General features: G+C 42.2%; 1 protein-coding gene across 3 annotated transcripts in view; it reads left to right on the forward strand.

Moving 5' to 3' along the window:
* The window catches only part of LOC124617960, a 416,373-nt gene that overhangs the window by 281,309 nt on the left and 109,855 nt on the right, over positions 1-25,209 (forward strand). The window lies entirely within an intron of this gene.

The raw sequence follows: 25,209 nt of genomic DNA on the forward strand, positions 1-25,209 counted from the left end.
TAATTTTTATCAGTAAACAAATATGCGACCATTCTTTCTACAGGCAAGTTATAAACTTTATCAAGCGCAACGGACTCGTTCATATTTGATTGACAACGAACGAGAAGTCGATTCTCGTAAAGATACTATTAAAATACATTCAAGCGTACAGCGCCAAGTTTCGGCACTGATATTTACGAAAAAGTTGGGCTACGCGTGGTTTTCATCCAAATTGTCGGAAGGAAGAGAGATTTTTCAAAATGCTAACGAGCTTTCTTTTCCCTTAGAAAATCCGCAGATTGATTGTGCATGTGGGAAAATTACATTCAAAATGGCTCAAATGGCTCTGAGCACTATGGGACTCAACTTCTGAGGTCATCACTCCCCTAGAACTTAGAACTACTTAAACCTAACTAACCTAAGGACATCACACACATCCATGCCTGAGGCAGGATTCGAACCTGCGACCGTAGCGGCCGCTCGGTTCCAGACTGTAGCGCCCAGAACCGCACGGCCACTCTGGCCGGCAAAATTGCATTCATTCGGTGTAGTAATGTTTTATGTTTTCAGTGTCTGTATGGAAAACATCACCCTGCAACTTGTAATGTCGAAACACAACCGACGATTAATCGTACACTACTCGCAAATTCTGGCATATTGTAACTTGTTGTGTTATTGAATAAAGTTATTTACATATTTATTTATCTATGTTGGACTTGGACTTTCCAAACCTGCTCCTCTTCTTTGAAACCTGTGTCTTCAGATCGAAGTGCCCAGGTGCAAAACAGTCCTTGGAATGAAACTTCCTGGCAGATTAAAACCGTGTGCAGGACCGAGACTCTAACTCGGGAAGTCGCGAGTTTGAGTCTCGGTCCGACATATGGTTGTAAGCTACCAGGAAGTTTCATATCAGCACACACTCCGCTGCAGAGTGAAAATTTCATTCTGGAAACAGTCCTCGGTAACTCATCCGATTGAAGGTATAACGGATTTCGGAAACCACGACAGACATAAATTTTCAGGAAAACTTTGTGCGCTTCGTCGGTTAGAAGCAGATAGCTATAAATATTCGTTATAATAAAAATTAGCAAAAAACCAAATAACAGTGCAAATTCAATAAAAGTAATTCAAATACTTACGTCTTCATCATTTAACTTTCAGATGGCGGCTAGTGTAAAAATTCGTTGTGCGTGTCCTAGAAAAAGTGTGAATTTTGCCGTGAAAAAGAAAAATTGTGACAGTTGTAAGGATGAAATTACAAAGCTCAGCGAACGGGTGTCTAGTTTACAATTTATTATCAGTTCCTTGAAGATGGATGTCAAGAAACTTAAAGAAGAAAAAAGTGAACGGAACATGAAAAACTCGCGGCATGAAAGTACGAATATGTCGAAGAATTGGACGGAAGTGAAGTACAAAAGACGCAAACAGATAATACAAGATACAGAAAACGGCGAAAGAAACATAAATATAGTGAACGAAAATTACTTTCAAGCTCTTTCGACTACGGATTGTGAAAGTGAAGTTAACAGTGCGAGTGTACCATGTGGAAAACCAAACGACTTTGTGAATAAGGTAAAACATGGAATATTTCAGCAGCAGTTAAGTAAAAGATCATATGCGAAAGTGCTCATGAAAAATCTTCCACCGCTAAGCTGCTCTACTGAGACAATATCGACATGTGTTAGCAAAAAAGACACAATAAATAGTGCCAAACAAGACTACGCTTACTGCAAAGATAGGCAGGAAACAGGCAATCTCGGAACAGCAAGTACCGGTAAAATTGAACTGTATGCCGACAGCCAAGGACGAAATACAGCCGCTGAATTTCGGCGTACAAGTAGTCAGAATTTTAGTTTTAACTGTACAATAAAACCAGGAGCAAAATTCAGTGCTGCTACGTCAATGAGTCAAGAAAAAATTTCCTCATTGAGCAAAAAGGACTTTTCCATCTTCCTGGCGGGATCAAATGATATGGCTAGGAACGAAAAAAACGATATCTTAATCTTGCTAAAAAGAAAACTGTATGAGCTGAGAGGAACAAATGTTATTGTTTTTTCAGTGCCACACCGTTACGACTTGATAGAATGGTCCTGTGTAAATAAAGAAATTGAAACAGCAAATAAAGAGATGCAAAAATTTGCAAGCGGTTTGAAAATGTAACATTTGTGAACATCAGCAATTTAGGGAAAAGATTTCACACAACACATGGTTCCCATCTAAATGTACTTGGAAAAAACGTAATAGTAACCAATATTTTAGAACTTGTAAATAAAATCTCAAATGTGAAGTGTGATGATAGAAAAGTCATCCCTCTCATGGACAGGAAGTGTGTGTATCCTGTAGAATCCAATGTGAAATCTGCTATCAGTGAAGCTACACCTCTCCAAGACAAATGTGAAATTTTATTAATGCAAGTGAACACTCCAAATGTTAATAATTCACAGAAAGGCACAGCAGTTATGGAACAACAAACACCGGAAATAAGTGAAACAGCAGCAGCACCATCATTATCAGCAGAAGAAGCAGCAGCAGCAGCAGCAGCAGCAGCAGCAGAACCAACAACGACTGGAGCAGCAACACAGCAATGCTTAAGGAGGAGCCAAAGGAAAAATACATCTGTGTCATTCAGTGATAATTTTTTATGGTTTCAAGCCAAGAAAAAAATAAAAATGTGAAAAACCAGCCTGCTAACTCACAGATAAGTCACAACAACATCCTATTTTTAAACATTCAGGGTCTTGAAAATAAAGTTGAAATTCTGGATGAGTCATTGCCACAGAATAAGTATTCTTTCTTATGTCTATCAGAACATTGGCTTAAACCAGAACAAATACAATACTATGTACCAGAAGGTTATAAATATGGAAACAGTTTTTGCAGATCTCAGTACCGTAATGGTGGTACTGTTATCTATGTTTCAAATGAAATAGAGTGTAGAGAACTAGATCTTAGTTGGGCATGTGTAGAGAAACACTTTGAAATTACCGGGATCATATGTGATATAATGAAACTTATCATAGTATGTATCTACCATTCCCCTGACTCAGATGATAAAATTTTTTTAGATAATTTAGACAGTGTACTCTGCTACATAACGAAATGGAAACAGTATGTAACTGTAATTGGGGGAGACTTTAATTCAAGCATTGATGTAACATGTAACAAACCCAGTGTAAATAAGTTACTGAATATGCTAAAGCAGCACAACTTCCATCATGTAAATTCAGAACCAACAAGACTACAAGCGTGCTTGGATAATGCTTTTGTCAACTGTGCTCGTGATATGTACTCCACCAAGGTAAAGGAGTTTGTTTTCTCAGACCACTCCATGTTAACAGTAAAGTTAAGACATTTTATAAAAGGGGATGAGAGCAAGGCTGGACAAAAGTTAACAAAATCCAATACCTTAATATTAACAAAACACAATCTCATAAAACTAACACACCAGTTGAGCATAACAAACTGGGACAAATTATTTCAAAACTGTGATTCCAGTGCCCAAACAGTTTATGAAACATTCCACAATTACTTAACAGGTATTTTAAAAGCCCATCTTGTTCAAAAGAAATACCATAAAACAAGAAAAGGTAAATTTTGGTACACCAAAGAACTGGAGAATCTAAAAAATAAGCTACTGCTGTTGAAGCGCCTTTCCAAAGTAAACAATTCTAATGAAATTAAGGATCTCGAAAAAATCACTAAGAAACTGTATAAGAAAGAGTTGCAATTAGCGAAACTAAGATACAACACAAATTTCATAAAAAATAGTAAAAACCAATGCAAAACAGCCTGGTCAGTAATTAATACTGTTAAAGGTGAAGTCAGAAACTTCGACAAGACAGTCCCAATACCAGCAGATACATTCAATAAATATTTTGTAAGCTGTGCTGATGATATCAAAAAGCTGATCAGTAAACCCAATGTAACATGTATAGATTATCTGAAGAGAGCAAACCTAAAGCATAATAGGGCCGGATCATCATTGAAACACTTCAAAGAGGTATGCCAACATGAAGTTCTTAAAATAGTTAAAGAAATGAAAAATTCATACAGTACAGATATTTTTAATATGCCAAACAATCTATTGAAAGAAATCATACATTACATTGCAGCACCATTAACATATTCTATAAACCTGTGTCTCATAGAAGGGTTTTTTCCTGATCCTCTCAAACTATCCAAGGTAACTCCAGTCTTTAAGAAGGGTGTCAAATCAGATCCTGCAAACTACAGACCAATTTCACTAATTCCAGTACTAGGAAAAGTCTTTGAAGGCATAATATATAAGCAGATGTATGAGTACCTAGAACTAAATGGTATGTTAAGTGCATCACAGTTTGGTTACAGAAAAGGAAGGTCAGCTATACATGCCATAGAGCTATTAGTCAGACACATTCTAGCAGCATTTGAGGACCATGCGCAAGCACAGGTAACCTTATGTGATCTGAGCAAAGCTTTTGACTGTGTTGACCACTCACTTCTGCTCTCTAAACTTGAGTACTATGGAATATGTGATAAAAGTTTAAAACTCATCAAAATCATACCTCAATAAAAGGAACCAGGTGGTGAGTTCAGGAAGTCATCTGTCAAACATACTCGAGGTTCAACATGGAGTGCCACAGGCATCTAAATTGGGACCACTTCTTTTCCTTGTACACATAAATGACTTACCAGGAAATATAGATGTAAAGACATATATGTATGCAGATGACACAACTTTTCTATCTGTAAACCATGTACTTGATAACCTTGTAAGTGATATGAAATTGGCAAAAGAAAATGCAACATCATGGTTTAATGCCAATGGTCTGCTATTAAATGAGGAAAAGACCCAGAATATGTGGTTCAGTCTATCAAAGACTACAAAAATAGAAAAACAAAAGGCAAAGTTTTTAGGTATTGTACTTGACAACAGTCTAACATGGAACTCTCATGTTGATCACATATTGGTTAGGTTGTCAAGAGTTATATATTTTTTGAAGAGACTGATGTGTTGTGTGACATTTGAGTACGTAAGGACAGCGTACTTTGCCTTTTTTCAATCTGTTTTAAGGAATGGGTTAATACTCTGGGGAAACAGCAGAAAAATAAATGAAATTATGGTGATCCAGAAGAAAGCAATCAGAGTAATGTCTAAGGTAGATAATAGAACACATTGTAAACCATTGTTCACTAAATATAGAATTTTAACAGTAATTAATTTATATATTCTTGACAGTGTTAACTACATACTTGCTGAACTACCTAATTTAAGTGTAACAAATGAGACACATGGCTACTATACAAGAACGTGTACTTCTCTGCTGTTGCCACAAAATAGATTAGCTAAAACTAACAATAGTCATATGGCAATTAAAATATATAACAAATTGTCTAAAAATGGGTCAATCAAGCCTGACAAATTATTTAAAGACAATGTTCATAACTTCTTGTTAACTAATCCATTCTATTCATTAGAAGAATTTTTAGAAATGCCCAATATCAACTTAAATATGTAAAATTTTTTTTGTAAAATTAATAGGTTAAGTGAACTGACGAAGTCTATTGCATGTAACAATGCTGAATGACTAATAAAGAATCTGAATCTGAATGTAATATGTATGAAATAACATGACCAGTGTTGAAAAAAAAAAAAAAAAAAAAAAAGCATAAGCAAGCTCGAGCCAGCGATGCACTAATTACGGAACTTGAACGCTAACAACATGGCCGCTGCCATCTCGTGCGCAGGACCGTAAAGCATCGGTTCTCTAGAAATTTTTTTTCGAAAGCGCTTAGGGATTACGGCTCGGTACTTCCACATTATGTTGTCCTAATGGACTACGAAAAGCGAAAGTTTGAAGCGAAACCGTAATCGGAACGTCTTGGCCTCCCCTTGTAACGTCAGCCTTTCGCGTCAGTGTATGTGAAAGTACATAGTCAGGAACTACTGCAATGAGCTCCCCATTTAATTTATATTTGCGTTTCTTTTCCCCTTTATTTTCAGGCATGAGGTGCTGTCGCTTTATTCTCGTGCGCGCCCTAATGTTGTACGGCAATAGATAAATATGTGAACCGAAGAGATCAAGTTTACTCCATGTCATGTTAATCATAGAGTTCCTTTAATTGTATTTATTGCTGCCAGCATTCCGGAATTGATATCTCTGCACTTCGCTGATTTTTATGAACCTATGCTCGATCTTCGAGAAAAGAGAAGTCAGACAGCTGTATAATTCGTGAAACTTCCTGGCAGATTAAAACTGTGTGCCGGACCGAGACTCGAACTCGGAACCTTTGCCTTTCGCGGGCAAGTGCTCTACCAACTGAGCTACCCAAGCACGACTCACGCCCCGTCCTCACAGCTTTACTTCTGCCAGGAGAGCTTCTGTAAAGTTTGGAAGGTAGGAGACGAGGTACTGGCGGAATTAAAGCTGTGACGACGGGGAGTGAGTCGTGCTTGGGTAGCTCAGTTGGTAGAGCACTTGCCCGCGAAAGGCAAAGGTCCCGAGTTCGATTCTCGGTCCGGCACATAGTTTTAATCTGCCAGGAAATTTCATATCAGCGCACACTCCGCTGCAGATTGAAAATCTCATACTGTATAACTCGTATTTAGAAAATTAGTTTGGTCTCACAAGCAGGAACTTGTATAGTGAGGATGGTGACTCAGTTAATTTCAGCCAGCTCTAATACTTAACACAGCTGAACATAAAAAGTTTTTTGTAGGAGGATAAATACAGGGAAGGAACGTTGCTGCGTCTCCACTGTTCAGGATAACAAGTTTAGCGCCGTGAAAAAAGCGCTCTCCCTTTACTTTTGTTGGTCTACCGGCGAAACCAGTACTGCGCCGGCAGCTATGTGAACACCACAGACCATAGAGCAAGTCGTGTGTGGAGCGCGCACCTATTTGCCGGAATCAGGTGCAAAGAGAATCAAATTAGCCGTTGCCTGGAGTGACGAGGTTTCCAGGAAGCGGTGGGCACCGACAGAGGTCGCCGCGGCCACAGTTCCCGTGAAGCCGGCGCGCTCCGTCGTCTCAGACGAGTCACGCGTATGAGCAGACGTTTATCTTATTGGCGTCGCGGAAGGCGTAAATTGAGGGTGGTCGCGTCGCCGCTTGGAGACGGTACCGTCCCAGCAAACGCCCCGAGTACTCGTCCGTCGCTGTTAGGGTCGCCCACGGTGACTCGAGGACCGGAACGCAGTCCGTAAAATGTGAGTTGACGCTCGTCTGCAAGCAGCTTTCTGTCACTTATTACTCGGCAGCTCTCCGCTGATGGTAAACCAGAGAATCAAAATATTTTAGTTTCACAACAGCACCACTTCTTCTCCACATGGTCTCAAGGGGTTTCTTTATTTTACTGTGCTTTTGCGGGCCTTTCCTGGTACCAAAGTTCACAATTAACCAGTTAGTCTTAGGTAGGAAATTTGTGTGCGCTGTCTAACAACAATGTAATCTTTGTTCTTTTTTCCTTACGAAATTTTAACTATGCGCCGTTTTACTAAAAACCAGTGACAAACTTTTTATTTTTCCTTTTCTCAATTTTCTTTTAATAAACAGACGCGTGTTTTGTTTGTGCAAAGTTTACATTATATATTGTACGACTAAATACTTAGGGATTACAGTTACGAATAATTTGATCCGGAACGAACTCATATTTAATTTTATGGGGGAAGCAAACCAAAGACAGCGATTTATTTGCAGAGCTATTGGAAAATGCAACACGTTTGCCTGTCCTTTTCTGGAGTATTGCTGTGCTGTGTGGGGTTCGCATCGGATAGGATTGACGGAGGACATCGAAAAAGTTCTGAGAAGGGCAGCTCCTTTCGTATTACCACGAAATAGGGGAAAGTGTGCCACGGATATGATACACGAACTGGGTTGGCAGTCATGGAAACAAAGGCAGTTTTCGCAGCGACAGGACCTTTTCACAAAACTCCAGTCGCTAACTGTCTGCTGATGGTGTGGAAATATTCTGTTGACTCCCACCTATACGGGCAGGAATGATCAGCATAATAAAATAAATCAGAGCACGCACGGAAAGGTTTAAGAGTTCGTTTCTCCCGCGCACCGTTCGAGAGTGGAACGGTAGGGAAGTAGCTTAAATATGGTTCGATGAACCCTATGCTAGGCACTTAATAGTGAATCACAGAGTAATTATGTAGGTGTACAGGTAGATGAGACAGCTTGCAATTTGGTCAGAAGTATCTATAGTCATCCTTTATAGAACCCATTCATTCCGTGCTTTGGTTATTTCTTCATATGCTAAAGATGCTGCTTATTTCGTACACTTACCTGGTTCATTCCACCTATAGCATAGTCGTTGCTGACGGAAACTGGCAGTCTAAGGAACTAACAATTTTGTGATCGTAGACGGAAGTAAACAAAATTATTTTAAACTTTATGGATCACTGTGCTATTCGCGAGCATGTCGCAGTTTGTGAGGATAATCTATGAAGTACCTGTCACGAAACTGAGAAATGTCTCTGGTTCGTATTTTGACCTTTCCATATTTGTTATAAACGCATACTGTATTTGAAATAGCCGGCCGGGGTGGCCGAGCGGTTCTAGGCGCTACAGTCTGGAACCGCGCGACCGCTACGGTCGCAGGTTCGAATCCTGCCTTGGGCATGGATGTGTGTGCTGCTCTTAGGTTAGTTAGGTTTAAGTAGTTCTAAGTTCTAGGGAACTGATGACCTCAGAAGTTAAGTCCCATAGTGCTCAGAGCCATTTTTTTGTATTTGAAATAATTTTCAGAAAGGCACTTACGAATGATCGCACTGTCAGAATTTTTTTGTTAATCTGTTAAGTTCGTGGCATTCTTCGCTTTGCTTTTTTAATTTCAGTTACCTCGATAACCTGGATATGAAATAACTCGGTTATTTCTCTAGTGGTAAAATACGTAGCGTGTTTGCTGCAAAAACTTGACGTTGCGTAATGGAATATAAACACTCTGTTTTGTGTATTTCCGCTCGTACGTAAATATTTGCCGTGTTCCTAAAAAATTCATTTTCCCTTATCTTCGCCTTAATTTTTTTCTCTCCATCGGTCGTTGTACAATGGTACCATGTAAACAATCAAATTCTTTATATACACAGTATATTCTCACGTTAAATTCGATTAGTAAGTAGCTGATTTGTGTTGTGCAGCATCAGATGCTAGGAATTGCCTTATAACCTGTTGCATGGAGCCGACTGCAGGCTTTCTCGTACTTTCTCACTGCGGTATCTACATTGGACGAGAATTTTGCTTCACGCTAACAGCAAATGATGTTCAAAGGCCCTCGCTGAGAAGGCAGAAAGTATATGCATATTTGCTAGTGCTGCGTTTTGCTCTCTCCCGGCAGCTCAAGAATGGTGCTAACAACGTTTGTAGAAGACACACGAACTTCCTGTGTCCGCTTCCTTTGTCCGTCGTTTGTTACACAGCTGATAAAAGGGAGGGACAGTAATCGCACCGTGACAACGCGATAATGGCCCCATACACCAATGCATACATCTAACTGCTATTGACTGTTACATACAGGAAAATAGTCTCCATTTACGGTGATGTGTAGTGTGTTCCAAAACTATTCTTTCAGATTAATATAGGAAGTAGAGAACATCCACACAAATATGTTTAGTTATGGTACATCTGGTCCCTAATGGTAGTTTTTGAGGCTATGGAAGATTTGCACATAAGTTAGTTTAGCATGCTAATTACGGTAATGGCATTCATAGAAACTGCTCGAATGGGGGACCATAGGCATGTATGCACGCAGTATATCGTCGGACCATCGATTGTTGTGTCCGATCGAAGATTCCTGGCATGTCCGCCATGATACCAGAAGCGACAGCAATTCTAGCGATGAGCTCTCCTCCTGTTTCCACAACTGTTTGACACACCAGCTACTTCATATTCCCCCAGAGGAAGGATTCCAAACAAGCGCGGTCAAGTGACCATGGTGGTCAGGCCACGGAGCCACCTCGGCCGATCCATCGATTATCGAAGGTGACTGCATCATGCTGGAAGTACGTTCTTTGCCTTAACATTCAGAGGTACATCTAAAATGTGCAACCAACGATCAGTTAGCGACACCGACACAACAGCTTACATCAGCATCACTAACAAAATACCCTCTTATCACTAACAAAATACCCCCTAACTTTACAAGTTAACTTCAGATACCATATGTCCCTTATCGAATTTTCTTTTCGGTTCTCTACTTCCTGTATTAATTTGAACAAACAGTTTCGGAATACCCTGTGTATGAGAAAGAACTGGTGCAACTGCTTGCAAATAGAACCGAGATGTGCAGAATCTTTGAGAAACAAGTAATAAGCCAGGGCTGACTACAGATCATTCGGTCTTTTGTAGTATTTGTCAAAATCTTACAAAACGGGTTTAGAATGAATCGAAATGTCTATGGAACAACAGAGACAAGACTTAATAGAGAAAAATGCTGCAGTTGTCCCATTACTCAACATTTCAATTATAAACCACTCCTAGTAACGTTTTCAGAATGTAATAAATGGGGCCGAGCTCTGCTTGAAATTTGTTGCATTAATAAACTCAGGACCAAGTGGTAACTGACCGTAGCTGACATGTAACACCTAACAGTAACCGGCGAGTATACTAGTATACTTATATGTTAATGGAGGATATGTGAAGCACCTTATGATGCCAAAGAAAATCAAATGGTTCAAATGGCTCTGAGCACTATGGGACTTAACTTCCGAGGTCATCAGGTCATCAGTCCCCTAGAACTTAGAACTACTTAAACCTAACTAACCTAAGGACATCACACACATTCATGCCCGAGGCAGGATTCGATACTGCGACCGCAGCGGTCGCGCGGTTCCAGACTGTAGCGCCTAGAACCGCTCGGCCACCCAGCCGGCTGCCAGAGAAAATCCCACCACTTATTCTCACAAATAAAATTTATTCATTCAATCTATCCCTGTGAATGTTAATGAGAAGCATAAATACCACAAGCAGGAACACATTTTTCCTCGTCATTAAAACATTTGGAATTAGTAAACTTGGTTCATTTTTTTGTGTAACTGCAAAACATTGAACAGTGATGCGATTAATTCTTGCGAAGTGTTTCGGATTTGTATGATACAGAATGTTCCTTTGCCCTCCTCGTATTCCAGCTCACGGGGATCTCACTGATGATAAACGAGAAGCAAAACCTCACTACACTGCTCACAACTGATAAGAAGTGGAAGGCCAATGAAATCAGAAAACACCGTAGGTGTTCAGCTTGCTTTCTGTAACTTGACAGACGCAATGTAAATATCTCATCTTGCGCGTGAATTGCAAATATTCGGACTCAAAAAGGAGCTGGCAAACATTTAAAAGGTCCATATAAATCATCGTTTTCCCTCCACCAGTCTCATATTAGAAACTTAAGTCCTCTGTTTCGCCAGAGCTACCAATAAAGCCTCGGACTGAAGGTCACTTACTTCCACTGCCCAGCGTATTGCGCAAGACGCCACATGCTTCCCAAGAACTCTGTTGCCCCAGAATTCCTTGCCAGTAAATCGCCACTGTACACAGAAAGCAAGCAGGAAAGATTCACTTTTCCTTGCGGAAAATCGTTTGTTTTCAGAGGAGGGTTTCTAATGTGTGTCTTAATGTCTTTATATTTCCAATAAAAGATGATACTTTTTATTGGCGTGTGTAAAGGACCGACGTCACTGATCTGTTGAGGCTAGGATTCGTAAACTTCTATCTGCGTAGGATTCTGAGGTGCTACGTTCAGAACGTACACTCTAATTTAAAGAGCATAATAAATTCAGACAGTTACCGTAATAAGTCAATTTGTATAGATTCCCGCCAATTTGTGCACACAACTCCCTACTTCACTGCAAGTTCACTAAGAATCGACACAATTATTTCATTACATTTCATTGAACGTCTGTGTACAAAGAAGACAGTGATTAGGAACGAATGCTGGAAGTGGAAATTGCCTCGCAGACATTCGCAACCGAGTTCCCATTGCCACAAATGGTTCAAATGGCTCTGAGCACTATGGGACCCAACATCTTAGGTCATAAGTCCCCTAGAACTTAGAACTACCTAAACCTAACTAACCTAAGGACATCACACACACCCATGCCCGAGGCAGGATTCGAACCTGCGACCGTAGCAGTCCCGCGGTTCCGGACTGCAGCGCCAGAACCGCACGGCCACCGCGGCCGGCTTCATTGCCACACATCCAGCTTTATTGGATATTGGGCTCATGAGAACGAAATTTTAAAACAGCCCAGCTTGCTCTCGTGAGTAGGAATGGATGATTTAAAGAAATACCTACGTTCTTCAGGTGGACTATTATTCTGATTTTACTGTATTGGAAATATGGAGTTTAATGTCTTTATTGGGATGGGCAACATAAGAGGCGATGTTTGTCATCATGCGTTGACTCAGTGACGCTAAATAAAGACTTGCAGTGATATACACTATTCCGTAGCTCATTTTCCACTAAACGTTCATTTTAGTACGACCTGTTGTCGGCTTATGAGATCCTTCTCTAGTACAATAGCATTGTAACCAACTACAAAGAAGTGACAGAAGTCACGGGGTACCTCGTAATATCGTGTCGAACACCCTTCTGTCCGGTGTAGTGCAGCCCCCGGTTCACGATGTACGCTCCCCGGTTACAGAGGTCCAGGATCACAACTTATTAATAATTGTAGTACAGAGTAATATCACCAGTGACAGTTACATTTTCAGCAAGTGCCCAAGTCCTTTCATCCATACATGTATTTTTTCATCATTACTAAATTTCCTACAGGAGCGAGTATATAATGTAAACGGCATATTACTATAAACATAACTAGGTCTATAGGTCTACTCTGGGTCTTCGGGTCGATACAATGCCAGGTCTTGTAGGCGATGACATCTCGATCGGAGAGAGATTCCAGTCCGGATAGGGATGCATTTTCACAACGGACAATAGCCAGTGTAAACCAACGGCTACCAGAACTTCCCGTAGCGACGTCCAAGGTAAAGTTAACCCTGCATCCTCGAAATAATATAGGTCCATTCAGTATAATAGCTTGTGCAGTTCCATTTCCGCCAAGTTAATTTTCCAGGCTAATAGTATGTTTATAGACACGCATGTGGTGGCGGCGTTGACGATACGCACGTCGACGAGGCATAGTGCTTAAGTCCCCTGCAGATATATTCAGCCATGCTGGCTTTGTAGCCGCCAATAACTGTGAAAATGTTGCCGCTGAAGAGTTTCGTGCACAAACTGACTTCTCGGTTAAGTCCCATACATGTTCGATGAAATTCCCGTCGGGTGATCTCTGTGGCCAAAATAATTCCTCGAATTCTCGAGAACGTTTTTCAAACCAGTCGCCAACCGTTGCGACCCGGCAACATAGCACATTGTTGTTTGGGAACAGGAAGCCCATGAATGGCTGCAAATGATCGATTCAGTGGCACCAGAGGACCTAGTTCATTCCATGTAAATACAGCCCACACCATTTTCGAGCCACCATCAGTCTGCACAGTGCCTTGTCAACAACCCAGGTCCATGGCTTTGTGGGGTCTGTGCCGCACTCGGAAACCTAGGATCAGCATTTACAAACTAAAATCAGGATTAACATGAACAGGCCACGGATTTCCAGTCGTTTAGGATACAAACATATGGTCAAGAGCCCAGGTGAGGCGCCGCAGGCGATTTCGTGCTGCTAGCAAAGGCACTCGCGTCGCTCGTCTGCTTCCATAGCCCATTAACGCCAAATTTCGCCGCACTCTCCTAATGGACACGTTCGCCGTTCCAAATTGATTTATGTGGTTATTTCAGGCAGTGTTGCTTGTTTATTAGCACCGACAAATCTATGCAAACACCGCTTCTCTCGACCGTTAAGCGAAGGCCGTCAGCTACTGCATTGTCCGTGGTGAAAAGTAACGCCTGAAATTTGGTATTCTCGAATGTGAATGTCGGAATATAAATTTCTTAACGATATCCAAAATGGAATGCCCCATGCGTCTAGCTTCAGCTACCATTCCGAGTTCAAAGTCTGTTTAATTCCCGTCGTGCGACCATAATCACGTCGTAAATTTTTTCACGTGAATCGCGTTAGTACAAATGACAGCTCCGCCAATGTGGTGACCTTTTATACCTTGCGCACGCGATATTACCATCTGTATGCGCGCATGTCGCTGTCCCATGATCTTTGTCACCTACGAATCTGAAAAAAGATACGGTAACATCCAGAGTTAATGTTGTCTTTGTCGGTTTATTAGTAATGTTTCTAGAACTATCACAATAACAGCATAGGCAATATAGACGCTATGCTCAATTATGCTTTCACTGTAGACTGTTTCAGGTTCTGGGTTTGACCGCCGTTAAGCCCTTGGATTTCTGTCACCTCTTCCGAAAAAATGCGGAGTTGCGTAGTTCGGAATTCGTATTAAACTGTAGGTAGCCCTGTAACTCGCCGGGTCAGTCAGTTCAAGGTCAGAGGAAGGCGAAGACGTATCATCTCTTACTAGGACTGTCCCTAGAACACCACTGTGGCTCACAAAACACCCTTCGTGTTGACGGCAGCTTAACTTTACTTAAACCTCAGAGTGCTTTACTTACTTCGTCGTGGTAGTGTTGTACTAATAACCGGTCACACGAAAAAAATCTTTCCTCATTGACACTTAGTGCGGCGGTCCACCCCATCTTTGAGCGGTTGTTCAGGAATCGGGCCTGTGTGACCAGGGCATCCGGGATAGTTGCCACTGTCTCAAGGATCTGGATCAATCTGACTTCCGAACACAAAGTCAAGGGTGGAAAAAAAAACTTCCGCCTTGGCGTCTTCGTAAGTCCTACTTGATTTTAAGCTGGACGCAGTACAAGAAAAAATGTACTTTAGAGTACGTTCCTAAAACTCTTTAAGTATACAGGGCGGTCCATTGATAGCGACCAGGCCAAATACCTCACGAAATAAGCATCAAACGAAAAAACTGCAAAGAACTAAACTCGTCTAGCTTGAAGGGGAAACCAGATGGCGCTATGGTTGGCCCGCTAGATGGCGCTGCCATAGGTCAACCGGATATCAACTGCGTTTTTTTAAATAGGAAGCCCCAATTTTTATTACATATTCGTATAGTACGTAAAGAAATTTGAATGTTTTAGTTGGACAACTTTGTCCGCTTTGTGATAGATGGCGCTGTGATAGTCACAAATGTATAAGTACGTGGTATCACGTAACACTCCGTCAGTGCGGACAGTATTTGCTTCGTGATACATTGCCCGTGTTAAAATGGACCGATTCCCAATTGCGGAAAAGGTCGATATCGTGTTGATGTATGGCTATTGTGATCAAAATGCCCAACGAGCGTGTGCTATGTATGTTGCTCGGTATCCAGGATGACATCATCAAAGTGTCCGGGCCCTTCGCCGTGCAGTTAGGTTATTTAAGGAAACAGGATGTGTTCAGCCACATGTGAAACGTCAGCCGAGACCTGCAACAAATGATGATGCCCAAGTAGGTGTTTTAGCTGCTGTCGCGGCTAATCCGCACACCAGTAGCAGACAAATGGCACGAGAATCGGGAATCTCAAAAACGTCGGTGTTGAGAATGCTACATCAACATCGATTGCACCCGTACCATGTTTCTGCGCACCAGGAATTGCATGGCGACGACTTTGAACGTCGTGTACAGTTCTGCCACTGGGCACAAGAGAAATTACGGGACGATGACAGATTTTTTGCACGCGACGAAGCGTCATTCACCACCAGCGATAACGTAAATCGGCGTAATGTGCGCTATTGGGCAACGGAAAATCAACGATGGCTGCGACAAGTGGAACATCAGCGACCTTGGCGGGTTAATGTACGGTGAGGCATTATGGGAGGAAGGATAATTGGACCCCATTTTATCGATGGCAATCTAAATGGTGCAATGTATACTGATTTCCTGCTTGGGTGTCATCATTTGTTGCTGATCATCGTTGACGTTTCACATGTTGCTGAACACTTCCTGTTTCCTTAAATAACGTAACTATCCTGCGAACGGTCCGGACACTCGGATGATGTCGTCCAGGATACCGAGCAGCATACATAGCACACGCCCGTTGGGCAATTTGATCATAATAGCCATACATCAACACGATATCGACCTTTTCCGCAATTGGTAAACGGTCGATTTTAAGACGGGTACTGCATCACGAAGCAAATGCCTTCCGCGCTGGTGGAATGTTACGCGATACCACGTACTTATACGTTTGTGACTATTACGGCGCCATCTGCCACAAAGCGAAAAAAGTGGTCCAACTAAAACATCCAAATTTCTTTACGTAATACACGAATATGTAATAAAAAAGGAGGTTCCTATTTAAAAATCGCAGTTGATATCCGTTTGACCTATGGCAGCGCCATCTAGCGGGCCAACCATAGCGCCATATTGTTTCCCCCTTCAAGCCAGACAAGTTTCGTTCTTTGTAGTTTTTTCGTTTGACGCTTATTTCGTGAGATATTTGGCCCGGTCACGATCAGTGGACCACCCTGTTTATCGAAGTTTTATCGTTGTTTATACAGATCCCGGCAAGCGAATACCCTTGGTTGTTCAGCTGTTTAGTCGGATACAGGTTTTAAAGTTCGCTTCTGTAACAGCTTAGCCGGCCGGAGTGGCCGTGCGGTTATAGGCGCTTCAGTCTGGAACCGCGGGACCGCTACGGTCGCAGGTTCGAATCCTGTCTCGGGCATGGATGTGTGTGATGTCCTTAGGTTAGTTAGGTTTAAGTAGTTCTAAGTTCTAGGGGACTTATGACCTCAGCAGTTAAGTCCCATAGTGCTCAGAGCTATTTGAACCATTTTTGTAACAGTTTACAAATTATGATGCAGAGTTGTATGACTGCACTAGAGTGGATTCACAGGCGCGACAGTTCACGGTTTCTGATCTGTTTTGACTCACTCAGTGCATTACAAGCGCCCATCAGATTTATTCGGTAGATTAGTTGACTCAGCTCATCCATGAATCCTTGCAGCAGTTCCGACACCGTTGCAATGAGAGCTTTCGCTGGGTACCTGACGCATCCGTGTGTGTGTGTGTGTGTGTGTGTGTGTGTGTGTGTGTGTGTGTGTGTGTGTGTGTGTGTGTGTGTGTGTGCTGATATTAAACTTCCTGGCAGATTAAAACTGTTGTGCATGAAGGGATCCATACCCAACTGCGCTACCATCTGAGCTACTTGAGCATGAGACACGATCTGTCCTCGCCGCTTTACTCCTGACAGTACCTCATATCTTGCATTCCAAAGTTTACAAAAGTTCTCCTATGGCTAAGCCATGTCTCCGCAGTATCGTTTCCTCCAGGAATGCTAATCCCACAAGAGCTTCTGTGAAGTTTTGAAAATAGATCAAGAACTGGTGGACTTAATGCTTTGAGGGTGGGTTGTGAGGCAGGCTTCGTTAACTCAGATGGTAGAGCAGTTACCGATGATAGGCAAAGGTCCTTGTTCAGAGTCTGTCCGGCACACAGTTTTCGTCTTCCAGGAAATTTCATCATTCCAAACTAGCTATTACAGTTCAGCTCACTGCCTGCAGCCAGCTCAGTATAGTTCCTGCAAGACTACATTCCGACTTCCCAGTCGCTATTTACGGAGTGGTAGTGGGACAACCAAGAGTGTCTGCATCATTACTAGGTTACAGTGGCGATATTATAGACTGCCAAGACACAACAGAATCATTTACATCCTAAACCTATTACAACGAAATCAAAAGTGCCACTCATCGAACTAAAGCTAAGCACAATTTCGTAACATGCTCTTAATAAGTGTTATTGATTATTTCTCACGATATTGCCACAATTCTGTTCTAGCGCCATCCTGCCAAGGAAATGTTTTAATGTGATAATTAGTAAGCGTGCAGCCAGTCACGTTTAAAGAAATATAACAGTTGAACCACTTTCCTGCTACTGGGGATGTTCGGGCTGAGTTTTTTGTAACATTCAGTTAAAACATTCTCAACAGACGGCATCTGCCTAATTAACGGCTCTAAAAATATTCTGTGCTATGTCGGTGCTAATATACAAGCAACACTGCGTGAAGTAACCGCAGAAGTCAATGTGGGACGTACGAGGAACGTATGTTAGGAGAGTGCGGCGATATTTGGCGTTAATGGGTTATGGCAGCAGATGACAGACCCAATGACTTCGCTAGCAGGACGACATCGCCTGCAGCGTCTCACCTGGGCTCATGACCATATGGTTGCACCGTAAACGACTGGAAATCACTGGCCTGTTCACATGAGTCCCAATTTTAGTTTGTAAGAGCTGATCGTACGTTTCGAGTGTGGCACAGATCCCACTAAGCCGTGGTCCTGGATTGTCAACAAGGCACTGTGCTGGCTGGTGGTGGCTTGAAAATAGTGTGGGCTGTGTTTACATGGAATGGACTTGGTCCTCCGGTCCAACTGAACCGATCATTAACTGGAAATGGTTATTGTTCGGCTTCTTCGAGACCATTTGCAGCTATTCACGGGCGTTGTCTTCCCAAACAACGATGCCATGTCACTGGACACTTCGAGCGAACGACTTTTGCCCAACCAGATCGCCTGACATGAATCTCATCGAACATTTAAGGGGCTCCGGAAGGCTCAAAATCATGAAAAGTTCAATTTTTACTTTTTTGCGTTTTCTGAATCTGCAGACTATTACCTTTTAATAGATATATAATTTATTCAATTCCGAAGACTACAACTATTTTTAAATTTTTTTTGAAATGTGTTCTACATGGGCGTGACCCACTGTGGCGCTGTTAAACTGCTGTCAAATGATGTTATTATTAACGTCCGTGTTCATCAGGTACATTTTAGTGATGTGAGATAAAGTATGTGTTGTGGCTAACCTGTGATGGTTCAATATATATCGCTGGTGTGATTGTCGATTGTTTCATGTTTATTTACTCTGTCGTTATCTCGAAAATATTTGTAATTAATTCTGTTTCTTGAGTCTCTATTTTGTTGAAGTATAATAATGAGTAAAAGTAAAGTTATTAGAAATCCTCTGAAGGCTTTTAAGAAAAGGAGAAATGTTGGAAAGCCAAAGGTATGTGTTATTACTGTAAACAATAAAGACGATAACAAAGTGAGTGAACCTAACCTCTCAATTACACCTGCCCACAGCAGTCAAAGTGGGAAAGAAAATACTTCACAGAAGAAGCTTGGTTCAGTGAGTGAAAACTATGAAGTTTTATGGGCGAATCGGATGTGAATGAAATATTTGATATGTCGGTTCTCAAAGGAATTTTTTCAAACTGTGTAAGATGTATTCATTGTAGTGAAGTTGGTCTGGAACTCTCCATAATAAATCACGTAGGACTTGCTAGTGAAATACAACTGAAATGTGATAAGTGTTCATACATGACCACCTTTTGGAACAGTGTTGCAGTAACTGCAACTGAAGAAAATGGTAGCAAAATCTACGAACACAACAACGAGCGAGGCTTGCTTTAGACAAGGAACGCCTTCGGGCTGCAGACAGGGCTGTAAAGAGTCTAGAAATACAAGCAAGAGTAAACAGGAGGAGGAACAAGAGGAAGCTGGAGGAGGAGTTTGCAGAGGGTGAAGATAATCTATCCTATGGACCTGGAATGCACTAAAAAGTTAATCCAATCTTTGTCGCTCGATTCCCAAAACTTTTATTTTCTCATACTAATTACATGTTTTCTAAGGATCTTCCAAACATTTGTTTCAAACTTTCAGTAAATGTTACAGAGTACCTTCTGCATAATTTAACACAGCCTTTTTCCAAAAAGCTGTATATTTTTGAATATATAAATAAAAATTGCAAAAAATGTTGTGAATTTTCATTACAATTGAAAAAAATCATCTTTAATAACTGAACTAAAATTTTGTAAAGTCCCTGTGTTAAGTTGTAGCCCATATTCCAATAAATAATCTGTAAGAAGTTCAACTTCCTACCTCAAATACTTTGTGAGGAAAGATGTAATTTATAAGCGTTATTTTAACATTGCAAGTATAGGGCGTTCCGGAGCCCCTTAAGCGACATAATCGAGAGCTCAGTTCGTGCACAAAATCCTGCACCGGCAGCGCTTTCGCAATTACGGACGGCTATAGAGGCGGCATGGCTCAGTATTTCTGCAGGGAACTTATGACGACTTGTTGATGACGTCGAGTTGCTGCACTACGCTGAGCAAAAGGTGGTCAGACACGATATTGCAAGGTATCACATGACTTCTGTCGCCTCGGTATAGTCCCACGGTGGGTAACTGGTGCAATAAATACTACTTACATTTCCACCGGTAAAGCAGACGTCAATAATTACTCATGATTTTTTTCAATCTGGAAGTTTTCGTGGTGCTGGTCATGCTGGATGCAAACAGTTCACCTGATTTTATTTATTTATTTTTTGGGAGGGGGTCATCAGTCTTCTGACTGGTTTGATGCGGCCCACCACGAATTCCTCTCCTGTGACAATCTCTTCATCTCAGCGCAGCACTTCCAATCTACGTCCTCAGTTATTTGGTGGATGTACTCCAATCTCTGTCTTCCTCTACAGTTTTTGCCCTCTACGGCTCCCTCTAGTACCATGGAAGTCATTTCCTCATGTCTTGACTGTCTCTTCTCCTTATCAGTGTTTCCCACGTATTCCTTCCCTCTCCGATTCTGCGAAGAACCTCCTCATTCCTTACCTTATCAGTCCACCTGATATTCAACATTCATGTGTAGCACCACATCTTAATTGCTTCTATTCTCTTCTGTTCCCGTTTTCCCAAAGTCCATGTTTCATTACCACACAATGCTGTACTCCAGACGTAGATTCTCAGAAATTTCTTCCTCAAATTAAGGCCGATGTGTGATATTAGTAGACTTCTCTTCGCCAGGAATGCTTTTTTTTCCATAGCTAGTCTGCTTTTGACGTCGTCCTTGCTCCGTCCGTCATTGGTTATTTTTACTGCCTAGGTAGAAGAATTACTTAATTTCATCTACTTCGTGACGATCAATCCTGATAAGTTTCTCGCTGTTCTCATTTCTACTCATTCTCATTATCTTCGTCTTTCTTCTATTTCCTCTCAGTCCATACTACGTACTCATTAGACTGTTCATTCCGTTCAGCAGATCATGTAAGTCTTCTTCACTTTCACACAGCCGCGCGTGATTAGCCGCGCGTGATTAGCCGAGCGGTCCAGGGCGCTGCAGCCATGGACTGTGCAGCTGGTCCCGGCGGAGGTTCGAGTCCTCCCTCGGGCATGGGTGTGTGTGTGTGTGTGTGTGTGTGTGTGTGTGTGTGTGTGTGTGTGTGTGTGTGTGTGTTTGTCCTTAGGATAATTTATGTTACGTAGTGTGTAAGCTTAGGGACTGATGATCTTAGCAGTTAAGTCCCATAAGATTTCACACACATTTGAACATTTTTTTGAACTTTCACACAGGATAGCAATGTTATCAGTGAATCGTATTATTGATATCCTTTTCCCTTGAATTTTAATTCCGCTCCTGAACCTTTCTCTTATTTCCATCATTGCTTCCTCAATGTACAGATTGAATAGTAGTGATGAAAGGCTACATCCTTGTCTTACACCCTTTTTAATACGAGCACTTCGTTCTTGGTCGTCCATTCTTATGATTCCCTCTTGGCTGTTGTGTATATTGTATATGACCCGTCTCTCCCTATAGCTTACTACTACTTTCTTCAGAATTTCGAACATATTGCACCATTTTACATTGTCGAACGCTTTTTCCAGGTCGACAAATCCTATGAACGTGTCTTGATTTTTCTTTAGTCTTGCTCCATTATCAACCGCAACGTCAGAATTGCCTAATTCTCGCACTTGTCAGCTCTTGCCGTCTTCGGAATTGTGTGGATGATGCTTTTCCGAAAGTCCGATGGTATGTCGCCAGACTCATACATTCTACACACCAATCTGAATAGTCGTTTTGTTGCCAGTTCCCCCAATGATTTTAGAAATTCTGATGGAATTTTATCTGTCCCTTCTGCCTTATTTAACCTTACGTCCTCCAAAGCTCTATTAAATCCTGATTCTAATACTGGATCCCGTATCTCTTCTAAATCGACTCATGTTTCTTCTTCTATCACATCATACAAATCTTCTCCCTCATAGAGACTTGTGAGCGGACGCAAGGAGAATTGGCCACTCTTCGGGGGCAGGTGGAGGCTTTGTCTGTTAGGCTCATCGAGCTCGAGGCGCAGGCGTCGGCTCGTAGTGGCGTTGAGGCAACTGTGGTGAGACCTATGCCTACTTCGGTGGCCTTGGAATCACATGGAACCCCTGATGTCGCTGCGTCTTCCGGCAGTGAGCATCTTACCGGTCAGCCATCACTCCAGGGTGAATGGCGAACAGTGGTGGGCTCGCGCGTGCCTGGCCGAAAGGCGAAGGTGGGATCTGGCCGCGTGGCAGCTGCCTTACCCCTTTCCAACAGGTACGGGGTGCTTCCTAGTGGTGATGACATCGTTTCCGAGCCACCACAGGATGCCTCGCCTGTTGGGCCAGTGGCCGATTCTCCGGCAAGGTCCCGACAGTCACAGAGGGCGGGCCTATTAGTTATAGGGAGCTCCAACGTTAGGCGGGTTATGGAGCCCCTTAGGAAAATAGCGGGTAGGTCGGGGAAGAATGCCAGTGTGCACTCGGTGTGCTTGCCGGGGGGTCTCGTCCGTAATGTGGAGGAGGCCCTTCCGGCAGCTATTGAACGCACTGGGTGTGACCGGCTGCAGATAGTAGCACATGTCGGAACGAATGACGCCTGCCGCTTGGGTTCTGAGGCCATCCTTGGTTCCTTCCGGCGGCTGGCTGATTTGGTGAAGACAACCAGCATCGCACGCGGAGTGCAAGCTGAGCTTAATATCTGCAGCATAGTGCCCAGAGTCGATCGCGGTCCTCTGGTTTGGAGCCGTGTGGAGGGTCTAAACCAGAGGCTCAGACGACTCTGCGACTATAATGGTTGCAAATTCATCGACCTCCGTTATTGGGTGGAGAACTGTAGGGCCCCCCTAGACAGGTCAGGCGTGCACTACACACCGGAAGCAGCTACTAGGGTAGCAGAGTACGTGTGGCGTGCACACGGGGGTTTTTTAGGTTAGAGGGACCCCCCCTTGGGCGAAACGATAAAATACCTGTCGGCTTACCAGAGAGGACATTATCATCGTTGATAAAGAACATCCGTCCTCAGAGACCAAAAACAGGAAAAGTTAACGTAATATTGGTAAACTGCAGGAGTATCCAGGACAAGGTTCCTGAATTAGTATCTCTTATTGAAGGAAATAGTGCGCATATAGTATTAGGAACGGAAAGTTGGTTAAAACCGGAAGTGAACAGTAACGAAATCCTAGACACAGAATGGAATATATACCGCAAGGATAGGATAAACGCCAATGGTGGAGGAGTATTTATAGCAGTAAAGAATTCAATAATATCCAGTGAAGTTATTAGCGAATGCGAATGTGAAATAATCTGGGTTCAGTTAAGTATCAAAGGTGGGTCAGATATGATAGTCGGATGCTTCTATAGACCACCTGCATCAGCAACCGTAGTAGTTGAGCGCCTCAGAGAGAACCTGCAGAACGTCGTGAAGAAGTTTCGTGATCATACTATTGTAATAGGGGGAGACTTCAATCTACCAGGTATAGAATGGGATAGTCACACAATCAGAACTGGAGCCAGGGACAGAGACTCTTGTGACATTATCCTGACTGCCTTGTCCGAGAATTACTTCGAGCAGATAGTTAGAGAACCAACTCGTGAAGCTAACGTTTTAGACCTCATAGCAACAAATAGACCGGAACTTTTCGACTCCGTGAATGTAGAAGAGGGTATCAGTGATCATAAGTCAGTGGTTGCATCAATGACTACAAGTGTAATAAGAAATGCCAAGAAAGGAAGGAAAATATATTTGCTTAACAAGAGTGATAGGGCACAAATTGCAGAATATCTGAGTGACCACCATCAAACGTTCATTTCTGAGGAAGAGGATGTGGAACAAAAATGGAAAAAATTCAGAAACATCGTCCAGTACGCCTTAGATAAGTTCGTACCGACTAAGGTCCAAAGCGAGGGGAAAGATCCACCGTGGTATAACAATCATGTACGAAAGGTACTACGGAAACAAAGAAAGCTTCATCATAGGTTTAAGAGTAGTCGAATCATAGCTGATAAGGAAAAGCTGAACGAAGCGAAAAAAAACGTAAAGAGAGCAATGAGAGAAGCATTCAACGAATTCGAACATAAAACATTGGCAAACAATCTAAACAAGAACCCTAAAAAGTTTTGGTCATATGTAAAATCGGTAAGCGGATCTAAATCCCCTATTCAGTCACTCGTTGACCACGATGGCACCGAAACAGAGGACGACCGAAGAAAGGCAGAAATACTGAATTCAGTGTTCCGAAACTGTTTCACTGCGGAAAATCGTAACACGGTCCCTGACTTCAGCCGTCGCACGGACGCCAAAATGGAAAATATTGAAATAAACGATATCGGAATTGAAAAACAACTGCTATCACTTAGTAGCGGAAAAGCATCCGGACCAGACGAGATACCCTTAAGATTCTACAGTGATTATGCTAAAGAACTTGCCCCCTTTCTATCAGCAATTTATCGTAGATCGCTGGAAGAACGTAAAGTACCTAGCGACTGGAAGAAAGCGCAGGTCATTCCCATTTTCAAGAAGGGTCATAAATCAGATGCGAATAATTATAGGCCTATTTCGCTTACGTCAATCTGTTGTAGAATAATGGAACATGTTATGTGTTCTCGTATTATGACGTTCTTAGATAATACAAATCTCCTTCATCATAACCAACATGGATTCCGCAAACAGAGATCATGTGAAACTCAGCTCGCCCTATTTGCCCAAGAAATTCACAGTGCCGTAGACACTGGCGAGCAGATTGATGCCGTATTCCTGGACTTCAGGAAGGCATTTGATACGGTTCCGCATTTACGTTTAGTGAAAAAAATACGAGCTTACGGAATATCGGACCAGATTTGTGATTGGATTCAGGATTTCCTAGAAGAAAGAACACAACATGTCATTCTTAACGGTTCAAAATCTGCAGATGTAGAGGTAATTTCGGGAGTACCGCAGGGAAGCGTGATAGGACCTTTATTGTTTACAATATACATAAATGACTTAGTTGACAACATCGGTAGCTCCGTGAGGCTATTTGCAGATGACACGGTTGTCTACAAGAAAGTAGCAACATCAGAAGACTCGTACGTACTCCAGGAGGACCTGCAGAGGATTAATGCATGGTGCGACAGCTGGCAGCTTTCCCTAAACGTAGATAAATGTAATA

This window comes from Schistocerca americana, chromosome 1 (genome assembly GCF_021461395.2).
Source record: "Schistocerca americana isolate TAMUIC-IGC-003095 chromosome 1, iqSchAmer2.1, whole genome shotgun sequence".
Taxonomy (NCBI): Eukaryota; Metazoa; Arthropoda; class Insecta; order Orthoptera; family Acrididae; genus Schistocerca; species Schistocerca americana.